Source organism: Gossypium arboreum, chromosome 4 (assembly GCF_025698485.1).
Source record: "Gossypium arboreum isolate Shixiya-1 chromosome 4, ASM2569848v2, whole genome shotgun sequence".
Classification (NCBI taxonomy): Eukaryota; Viridiplantae; Streptophyta; class Magnoliopsida; order Malvales; family Malvaceae; genus Gossypium; species Gossypium arboreum.
The window spans coordinates 33264082-33276463 of record NC_069073.1 but is presented as its reverse complement, the minus strand read 5'-3'; the positions used below and the strand labels follow the sequence as shown (position 1 = coordinate 33276463).

The window sequence follows — 12382 nt, the reverse complement described above, 5'->3', positions numbered from 1 at the left end:
CCTACTCACGATTTGGAATTGGTCATGTGGTGTTTGCTTTGAAAATTTGGCGACATTATTTATATTGTGAAAATGTCGAGTATATACCGACCACAAAAGTCTTAAGTACTTGATGTCACAAAAGACTTGAATTTGAGACAACGAAGATGGTTGGAGTTGTTGAAAGATTACGAGCTTGTTATTGATTATCATCCGGGAAGCGAATGTGGTTGCCGATGCTTTGAGCGAGAAAGTTGTTGTTTGCTTTGAAAGTTATGAACACTCGCTTGAAAGTGTCGATGATGGTTCGATTCTAGCAGAGTTAAGAGCAAAACCAATGTTTTTACAAGAGATTTCAAACTCGTAAAAATGATCAAGATTTGCTAGCCAAAAGAAAATAGTGTGAAGTCGACACGGATCGATTTCGAATTGGTTCGATGGGTGCTTAATGTTTAAAGATCGGATTTGTGTAAATCAAGAATGAGGAATTGATTCAAAAGATCCTACAGAAGCACATAGTGGTCATTTCTCGATTCATCCGGGTAGTACGAAAATGTATAATGACTTGAAAAAATGTATTGGTGGAATGGAATGAAAAGAGATATATCAAAGTTTGTGTCCAAATGCTTAATTTGTCAACAGTGAAAGTCGAGCACCAAGTACCTTCAGATTACTCCACCTATTATGGTTCCCGAATGGAAATGGGATCAATTACTATGGATTTTGTTTCAGATTGCCATTGACTCCGGAAAGAAAGATGCCATCCGGGTAATAGTTGATGATTAACTAAGTCGGCTCATTTTATCCCAAGACGCATTTAATTATTCTCTTAACAAGTTGGCTGAATCAGATATTAAAGAAATTGTTAGATTACACGGAATACCATTATCGATTATTTCAGATAGAGATCCAAGGTTTACCTCGCGATTTTGGCAAAAGTTGCAAGAAGCGTTAGGTACGAAGTTAAATTTCAGTACTGCTTTTCATCCACAACTGATGGACAATCAGAGAGAGTAATTCAGATTCTTGAAGACATGCTCAGATGTTGTGTATTGGAATTTCAAGGAAGTTGGGAAAGATATTTGCCGTTGGTAGAATTTGCTTACAACAATAGCTATCAGACGAGCTTGAAAATGGCACCTTATGAAGCATTGTATGGTCGCAAGTGTCGAACGCCTTTGCATTAGATCGAACTCAAGGAAAATCAGATTTATGGAGTTGATCTAATAAAAGAAATCAAGAAAAGTGAAGATAATTGAGATTGTTTGAAAGTCGCTCAGATAGATGTAAATCTTATGCGAGACCTAAAGCGAAAGGACATTGAGTTTCAAGTTGGTGATAAGGTATTTTTGAAAGTGTCTCCATGGAAGAAAGTCCTTAGATTTGGACGAAAGGGCAAGTTAAGTCCACGTTTTATTGGACCGTATGAAATAATTGAAAAAGTTGGACCGGTAGCATATCGGCTAGCGTTACCACCCGAATTAGAAAAGATTCATGATGTGTTTCACGTATCTATGTTACGTTGGTATCGTTCGGATCCTTCACATATAATTTCACCGACAGAAATTGAACTGCGACCGGATATGACTTATGAAGAAGAACCGATTAAGATTTTAGCTCAAGAAGTCAAACAACTAAGAAATAAAAGTGTTGCACTTGTGAAAGTGTTGTGGCAAAAGCATGGGGTAGAAGAGACTACATGGGAACCTGAAGAAACTATGAGAAACCAATACCCACACTTGTTTACCGGTAAGATTTTCGAGGACGAAAATCTTTAAAAGGGGGGGAGAGTTGTAATATCCTGAATTAAGGCTTAATCGGAATAGTGGTTTCGTGACCACAAATCCGAGATAGAAATAATTATTTTACAATGATTTTGATGTTTATGATATGATTGCATGATTGTGTGAAAATTTCGTGATGAAATTCTATGCCTAAAGTGCTTAAATTGAAAGTAGGGACTAAATCGAATAAGTTGCAAAAGTTGCATTGTAACACCCCATACCCGATACCGTTGCCGGAGTCGAACACGAGGTGTTAACGGACTTAATTCATTAATTAAACAGCTCATACAATTCATTTTAAAATTTCCAGACAAGTGGCTAACTGCATCACAGATCGCTTTAAAAATCATATCTCGAGTTACTGAAACTCAAATCCAATTCGTAAATTTTTTCCTGAAACTAGACTCATATATATATCTACTAATTTTTTCTAGAATTTTGGTTGGGCCAATTAGTACAGTTTATTAGTTAAAGTCTCCCTGTTTCAAGGTTCAACTACTCTGACCTCTGTGTATTACGAATCAGATATCTCCTGTACAGAGCTTCAATGACTATGCCGTTTATCTCTAATAAAACTAGACTCAATAAGGAATCTGTACATATAAAGCATGACTTCTAATTATCTTTGTAAAATTTATGGTGAATTTCTAAAGTCAGAACAGGGATCCAGAAATCGCTCTAGCCCTGTTTCACAAAAATTTAAACATCTCATCAAATATAGCTCATATACCTGTTTCGCTTATTCCATATGAAAATAGACTCATCAAGCTTCGATTACATAACTTATTCATTATTTAATTCCATTTCTACTATTTTTAGTGATTTTTAAACTCACGTCACTGCTGCTGTCTGAATCTATTTTATGGTAAATTTTACCTATTTCATGGTTTCCATGGATTAGCTAGCAATTTGACATACATAATACCAAATATGATCATGATTAGCCATTCCAATGGCTAATCATTACCAAGAATTTCTATTTCCATACCACTCAATAACCATATCATAAGACCATATATACAAAATGATTATAATGCTATACATGCCATACTCAAAATATACAAGCCATTATGCCAAGATGGTATACGGATAGTGTGAGCTTGCCTCCGACCGTTTCCTATTTCCGAGCTGGCTTGTCAACACTACAAGGAATGAAAAGGAGGGAGTAAGCATAAATGCTTAGTAAGCTCACATGCAAATAGCAAGTAACATAACCATATAAGCAAACATAAAACATCATTTGCATAATCATCACCAAGACATTCATATCACCTTTTCATTTATCATCTTACCATATTGTTGTTATATTGAGTTTTCAACCCGAGGGTTAAGTACATACCTGTTCAAAGTATCCATTTCACAACACTTACCAATACGTCCCTTTCATCTTGAGTATTCCTCCATTTGAGTAGAACTTTACCCGTTGAACACATCGGAATATAATTCGGATACATGGATAACTTGCACATAAGTGCCACATATGTAGCCAAGCTACCATGTAACCCGCCCATAAGTGAACTCGGACTCAACTCAACGAGCTCGGGCGTTCGCATCCATAAGTGAACTCGGACTCAACTCAACGAGTTCGGATGCCTAGTTACATCTCACGAACTCGGACTCAACTCAACGAGTTCTGGACGTCAGATCCATAAGTGAACTCGGACTCAACTCAACGAGTTCGGATGCTCAACCATCCTAGTGACATGTCACTTGTATCCTAATCTATTCCTAAGGTTCAAACGGGCTTTTTCCTCGATCTCACATCTTTTCCGTCTTCCACGGAATATCGAACCGATACTCGGTGATAGTTCATACTCATCAAGTAATTCACATAATTACATATTATTCAACAATAACCACAAAACATAACGTTTCATGATAATAATAAGCATCATATCATATAAACAACATTAAATTCCTTAAAACAACAATTATGTTACTACATTTACACATGAACTTACCTCGTATGCGAAAATGGCTATTTTACCATTTCGTCCACAACTTGGTATTTTCCCCATTTTAGCCCGAATTTCAGTTTTCCTTGCTCTATCATTTAAAATATAGTCTAATTAGGACTCACATTACTCAAATTGACCCAAAATCATATTTTGGCAAAATTACGCTTTGCCCTAAACTTTTGCATATTTACACTTTTTCCCCAAAGCTCAGAAATTAAACTTTAGCCTATTTTCTTATGTTTTATGACATGCTGATCATTTTTCCCTTCTATGGCAACATCAAATTCTCACTCTAACATGTACTTATGACTATTAGGTATTTTTACCGATTAAGCCCTTTTGCTCGTTTTAAGCTTAAAACCAAGTAGCACAAGTTGTCTAACATAATTTAAAACCTCATATTCTATCATAAAATACCAAAATACACAAATTTCACCTATGGGTATTTTTCCAAATATAAACCCTAGGTTAAATTATTGCTAGCATAAGCTTAATCGAGCTAAGGGACTCTAAAAACGTAAAAATCATTAAAACGAGGCTAAAACAGACTTACAATCGAGCTTGGAAGCTTGAAAACCCTAGCCATGGTTTCTCCTTGCTATATTTGGCCATGGGGTTGAAGATGAGCAAAATTGGCTTTTAATTTTGTATTTTAATTCATTTTACCCTAAATGACCAAAATGCCCTTACTACTAAACTTTCCAAAATTCCATCCATGTCCAATTTTTGTCCATAGACTTAGAAATTGGTAAAATTACTCTTTAAGGACCTCTAATTAATAATCTAATTCAATTTTATGCAAAATACTTCTAGAACACAAGTTTTGCAATTTATTCAATTTAGTCCCAAATTTCAAATTAAGTACTTTATGCATAAAATTTCTTCACGAAATTTTCACACAATCATGCAATCATATCATAGACCTTAAAATAATCATAAAATAATTATTTCTATCTCGGATTTTGTGGTCACGAAACCACTATTCCGACTAGGCCCAAAATCAGGATATTACAACTCTCCCCCCCTTTAGGGATTTTCGTCCCCGAAAATCTTACTAGAAAAGTGGTCTTCACTTTTAATCTCATATTCGGTGCCGAAGAACTTTCACTTAGGCTGTACCTCCAATACATCTCTTTAATTTCTCATATGATCTGAAAGCTTACTGTCTCAACTCTCAACTGTTCTTAAATTTTCAACCCTTCTCAGCTTCCCATGATATCATGACATAAAACCCGGATCTCAACTTGATTTAATAGAGACCGGAATTCCAAGAAATCCAACAATCAAAGAGACCTGGAATTCCATAAATCTGATGAGTAGAAATTCATTCAATACCGATATGATTTATAGATCTCGCCAAACATTTAATAATAGGATACATCACATTTTCCTCTTTCAGCCATAGAAATAATTCTGATATGGCCTCAAGAATAATCCTTCTCATTTCCATCCCAATATCAACATTGACAAGGATATTTTGATAGATCCCAATGCTCGGCTTTAACCCTTTAACAACTCGATTTTATGTAACATCGGATGCTCTAAACTATCACATTACCTCACTGTCTTGAAACACATCACAATTCATACAACAATACATTACTGAAAGTCAGGAAGTCTTTGCTCAATGTAGACTAGTCTAGTTCAGACGCTTTGTTACCAATATTCTCATCTATCCAACTCACAACATGTAATAAACTTTTCAGCTTTCACAAGATGGAAACCTTATCATTCGTAGTGACTTTAACTAATATCAAACTCTTTCTAATAAATATACACTTCTCGTTCAGACTATTTACTTTTTTATTCGTACAAAATGAAATTCTATTATCAGACTTGGGAAAATAATCCTGAAATAATTGTCACATGAAATCTTTCAAATAGATAATTCACCATACCAACTGAAACTTGCGCTTTTATCACTTACGCCTTTACTGATGTCAAATCCTTACACAGAAATTAGAAAAAATCCCAATACTAAAATCACCACATTACCAAGATCAAATTAGAAGTATAGTCATATTTGACATGATTATCATGGGCTGCAGAACCCACTTCGAACATGAGTCGTAATTGACAAATTATGGAACAAAGATAACAAGAAAACCAAATAAAGAAATCCAAGATAGAGAAACCCAGAATAAAGAAATCCAGAATAAAGAGATCCGGACAAAGAAACCCAAGATACGATACTATGCCGAGAATCGAAAACCAAATTCACAGAGAAAATACGAGAATACCCGATAATAGAATCATAATATCATATGTATTCTCTCATCAATTCTTATCGATTTAAATGAAATAGAATACCCGATGAAATAGAGCAATATAAATTATAAACCAAAGGACTACCAATGCTTTCATCCAACACCGTAATTAGAAGACATTCCCATGTAACAAGAATTTCTTCAAGATCAATAGCCATAGAAATATTTCGAGAACGGTGAACACATAGAACATCTCAAAAGAGATCGCTAAATATGTCCGGTCATAACTGTCACACTCGGATAATTCACATTTGAAATATCATTTCCCAACTAGTTCTCACCACAAATTTCATATTAAATCATTCACTAAAGAATGTCGGTTCAATAAATTTCGATTTACACTTTTCTCGACCTTGCACTTGAGTAATTCGATTTACCAAAGAGAATTCCTTCTCTAACTTGGACAGTGCATAATTCCAATAATCTTTATATCAATCCGATACTTTCTGGCTCTGACTTTACTTATCAGCTCATTTTCAATCTCGGATCATACTTATAATTATTCTATCACCGAACTCTTTGGGTTCTCAACCGAAACTTATTCAATACAAATCTCATGAAATTCCATTATAAGTACCACTTTGGTAAGGGGGAGGGGTTGTAGGACCTCTGACTCGACTTTCTTATACATACACATATGACACAACTTCCATCATCATAGTAACATCATCAAAATCATGTCATTCATTCATGTTGGCTTACACCAATTTTCCTATTGTCCCATTTAGACAATATACTTATGCATACATTCTATGTTTTCTAGATAGCTTTACTTATCCATTCATTTAATTAATTTAATTCATGCTCATGACATTATATAAGGCCAAACAAACATAGATATTTGTATCACAATCACAACTTTCATTTCGTGCATCATCATGTACATATCATTACAATCATATAATTCAGGTCCAACAATTTAACATAGATAAGTTCATTTCATTATAATCCTTTACCTCATAAAAAAATTGTATATCATTAACATTCATCAACATTCAACGTCCAATCAAGACAAGGACATTTTCATTCGTATTATGATATTATGACCTTTATTCATACCTCTACTACTTTTTATTTATTCCGTTCATCTTATCAAGTAAGCTACATACACTACATCGTATGAGCATTAAGCAAATATAGATATTTATCACAACATGAACTTTCATCTCACATATTATCACATATGTATCATAAACCTTTATTCATACTTTTCTGAACCGAGACTTATCATAATCATAACTTTACTCAAATACCTTCACATAACCGTGAACATGGTCGACACATTTCGGTTGGAGAGTACCTGTCTAAATAAGACGGTACTCATACGCTGCGGAAGACATCACACTATCACGCATCGCTGGCATGTATAGCTAAACTTTTACACATGCTAGGTTAGTCCGAGAACCGACTAAACCTGCTCGATACCACTAAATGTAACACCCCATACCCGATACTGCTTGCGGAGTCGAACACGAGGTGTTAACGGACTTAATTCATTAATTAAACATTTCATACAATTCATTTTAAAATTTCCGCATAAGTCGGCTAATCGCATCACAATCGCTTTAAAAATCATATCTCGAGTTACTAAACTCAAATCCAATTCGTAAATTTTTCCTGAAACTAGACTCATATATATATCTACTAATTTTTTCTAGAATTTTTGGTTGGGCCAATTAGTACAGTTTATTAGTTAAAGTCTCCCTGTTTCAAGGTTCAACTACTCTGACCTCTGTGTATTACGAATCAGATATCTCCTGTACAGAGCTTCAATGACTATGCCGTTTATCTCTAATAAAACTAGACTCAATAAGGAATCTGTACATATAAAGCATGACTTCTAATTATCTTTGTAAAATTTATGGTGAATTTCTAAAGTCAGAACAGGGATCCAGAAATCGCTCTGGCCCTGTTTCACAAAAATTTAAACATCTCATCAAATATAGCTCATATACCTGTTTCGCTTATTCCATATGAAAATAGACTCATCAAGCTTCGATTACATAACTTATTCATTATTTAATTCCATTTCTAATATTTTTAGTGATTTTTAAACTCACGTCACTGCTGCTGTCTGAATCTATTTTATGGTAAATTTTACCTATTTCATGGTTTCCATGGATTAGCTAGCAATTTGACATACATAATACCAAATATGATCATGATTAGCCATTCCAATGGCTAATCATTACCAAGAATTTCTATTTCCATACCACTCAATAACCATATCATAAGACCATATATACAAAATGATTATAATGCTATACATGCCATACTCAAAATATACAAGCCATTATGCCAAGATGGTATACGGATAGTGTGAGCGTGCCTCCGACCGTTTCCTATTTCCGAGCTGGCTTGTCAACACTACAAGGAATGAAAAGGAGGGAGTAAGCATAAATGCTTAGTAAGCTCACATGCAAATAGCAAGTAACATAACCATATAAGCAAACATAAAACATCATTTGCATAATCATCACCAAGACATTCATATCACCTTTTCATTTATCATCTTACCATATTGTTGTTATATTGAGTTTTCAACCCGAGGGTTAAGTACATACCTGTTCAAAGTATCCATTTCACAACACTTACCAATACGTCCCTTTCATCTTGAGTATTCCTCCATTTGAGTAGAACTTTACCCGTTGAACACATCGAATATAATTGGATACATGGATAACTTGCACATAAGTGCCACATATGTAGCCAAGCTACCATGTAACCCGCCCATAAGTGAACTCGGACTCAACTCAACGAGCTCGGGCGTTCGCATCCATAAGTGAACTCGGACTCAACTCAACGAGTTCGGATGCCTAGTTACATCTCACGAACTCGGACTCAACTCAACGAGTTCGGACGCTCGCATCCATAAGTGAACTCGGACTCAACTCAACGAGTTCGGATGCTCAACCATCCTAGTGACATGTCACTTGTATCCTAATCTATTCCTAAGGTTCAAACGGGCTTTTTTCCTCGATCTCACATCTTTTCCATCTTCCACGGAATATCGGAACCGATACTCGGTGATAGTTCATACTCATCAAGTAATTCACATAATTACATATTATTCAACAATAACCACAAAACATAACGTTTCATGATAATAATAAGCATCATATCATATAAACAACATTAAATTCCTTAAAACAACAATTATGTTACTACATTTACACTTGAACTTACCTCGTATGCGAAAATGGCTATTTTTACCATTTCGTCCACAACTTGGTATTTTCCCCATTTTAGCCCGAATTTCAGTTTTCCTTGCTCTATCATTTAAAATATAGTCTAATTAGGACTCACATTATTCAAATTGACCCAAAATCATATTTTGGCAAAATTACAGTTTTGCCCCTAAACTTTTGCATATTTACACTTTTTCCCCAAAGCTCGTAAATTAAACTTTAGCCTATTTTCTTATGTTTTATGACATGCTGATCATTTTTCCCTTCTATGGCAACATCAAATTCTCACTCTAACATGTACTTATGACTATTAGGTATTTTACCGATTAAGCCCTTTTGCTCGTTTTCGCTTAAAACCAAGTAGCACAAGTTGTCTAACATAATTTAAAACCTCATATTCTATCATAAAATACCAAAATACACAAATTTCACCTATGGGTATTTTTCCAAATATAAACCCTAGGTTAAATTATTGCTAGCATAAGCTTAATCGAGCTACCGGGACTCTAAAAACGTAAAAATCATTAAAAACGAGGCTAAAACAGACTTACAATCGAGCTTGGAAGCTTGAAAAACCCTAGCCATGGTTTCTCCTTGCTATATTTGGCCATGGGGTTGAAGATGAGCAAAATTGGCTTTTAATTTTGTATTTTAATTCATTTTACCCCTAAATGACCAAAATGCCCTTACTACTAAACTTTCCAAAAATTCCATCCATGTCCAATTTTTTGTCCATAGACTTAGAAATTGGTAAAATTACTCTTTAAGGACCTCTAATTAATAATCTAATTCAATTTTATGCAAAATACTTCTAGAACACAAGTTTTGCAATTTATTCAATTTAGTCCCAAATTTCAAATTAAGTACTTTATGCATAAAATTTCTTCACGAAATTTTCACACAATCATGCAATCATATCATAGACCTTAAAATAATCATAAAATAATTATTTCTATCTCGGATTTTGTGGTCACGAAACCACTATTCCGACTAGGCCCAAAATCAGGATATTACATGCATTCTAGAAGTTTTTAGTATGAAATTGTTTTGGAATATTAATGAGGAGGTCTTAATAGAAATTTGACCAATTTTAAGTTCATGGACAAAATTAGGACATGGAAGGAATTTTTGGAAAGTTTAGTAGTAAGGGTATTTTGGTCATTTAGTTATTAAAATGAATTAAAAACAAAATTAAAAGCCAATTTTTGTCCATCTTCTTCATTAGGCCGAAATTTCAAGGGTTCTCCACAGCTAGGGTTTGTTTCAAGCTTCCAAGCTCCATAGTAAGTGATTCCAAGTCTTGTTTTTAATGTTCTTTACGTTTTTGAGATCCTGGTAACTCGATAAAGCTTACGTTAGCAATAATTTAACCTAGGGTTTATATTTGGAAAAATACCCATAGGTGAAATTTGTGTATTTTGATGTTTTGTGATAGAATATGAGGTTTTAAATTATGTTAGACAACTTGTACTACTCGATTTTAAGCAAAACGAGTAAAAGGGCTTAATCAGAAAAAATACCTAATAGTCACAAGTACATGTTAGAGTGAGAATTTGATGTTGCCATAGAAGAGAAAAGTGATCAGCATGTTGTAAAACATAAGAATAAGGAATAAAGTTTAATCCCGAGCCTAGGGGCAAAATGTAAATATGCAAAAGTTTAGGGTAAAATTGTAATTTTGCCAAAATTTGAGTTAAGGATTAATTTGATAATGTGAGTATTAAATAAGCTAAATGTGTTATTTTAGATCAAGAAAGACGTGGAATCGACCTCAATCGAGGAAAAGAAAAGATTGTGGACTAAATTGCAAAATCTTTGTATTTTGGTACCAAGGTAAGTTCATGTGTAAATAATGTAGCATAATTTTTATTTTAAGTTATTGATATTAATTATGTGTTATGCTGAATTTCATTATGAAATGTATGCTTTGTGGTTAATTTCAAATAATATGTAAATTATGTGAACTACTTGTTAAATATAATTGTTACCGAGTATTGATTTGGCATTCTACTAAGACTAGGCAAGGATAAGTGTTCGAGAAAATCCCGTTTGAACCTTAGGAATAGATTAGGATACAAGTGACATGTCACTAGGATGGTTGAGCATCCGAACTCGTTGAGTTGAGTCCGAGTTCACTTATGGATGCGAATGTCCCAACTCGCTGAGTTGAGTCCGAGTTCACTTATGGATGCGAACGCCTGAGCTCGTTGAGTTGAGTCCGAGTTCGCTATGGGCGGTTACATGATTGCTTGATTGCATATATGGCACTTATGTGCAAGTTATCCATGTATCCGAATTATATTCATGTGTTCAACGGTAAAGTTCTACTCAAATGGAGGAATATTCGAGATGTAAAGAGATGTATTGGTAAGTGATGTGAAATGGATATTTTGGACAGTATGTATTTAACCCTCGGGTTTAGTATTGATACAACCACGATAAGGTAATAAGATGATGAAAATGATTAAAAATGTGATATGTGTTTTAGTGATACATGCTAATGTTGATTGGTATGACTGTTTGTTATGTTACTTATTATTTGCATATGAACTTACTAAGCATTTATGCTTACTCCTCCTTCTTACTCATTGTAGTTTTGGATAAGCCAGCTCGAGAGTCGGGATAGGTCAAGGCTCACCACACTATCCGTAAGACTTTTGGTAAATGGCTTGTAAATTTAAGTATGGCATGTATAGCAATATACCCATTTTGTGTAAATGATCTTATGGTATGGTTGTGAAATGGTTGAGGAAATGCTTGATAATGATAAATTATGAAAATGGTTAGTTTAGATTATGTTTGATGTTAAGGAAAACTATTAAGATACTTAGTGCATAAAAACTCATAAAAAGGATGAAATTTACCATAAACAGAATACTGCAGCAACACTAACGCGAGTTTGAAAATTTACTAAAAATCATAGAAATTGAATTTGGTGGTGAACTACATATCAAATTGAATCTTATTATGTCTAGTTTCACATGAAACAAATGAAACAAGTAAAGGAAGTATATGTTAGAAGATATTTTAATTTTAGTGAAATAGAGTCATAGCAGTTTCTGAATCCCCTGTTCCTAATTTAGAAATTCACCATAAATTGTAAAGATATAATTAGGTGGCGTATTTTATATCCTCAGAATCCTTATTGAGTCTAGTTTTAGTATAAACAAACCTCATAGTTATATTAATTTTTTACAGAGAGAAAT

The 12382-nt window shown here is 34.1% G+C and overlaps 1 long non-coding RNA gene across 1 annotated transcript; it reads right to left on the bottom strand.

The window, feature by feature from the left end:
• Positions 1–8071: 8071 nt before the first annotated feature.
• Positions 8072–9258, bottom strand: LOC128291701 (uncharacterized). Its single transcript, XR_008281521.1, has 2 exons — positions 9175–9258; positions 8072–8355 (listed from the first exon to the last, which is right to left on the bottom strand). It is a non-coding gene; the product is annotated as an uncharacterized LOC128291701 (long non-coding RNA).
• Between the last annotated feature and the right edge of the window lie 3124 nt (positions 9259–12382).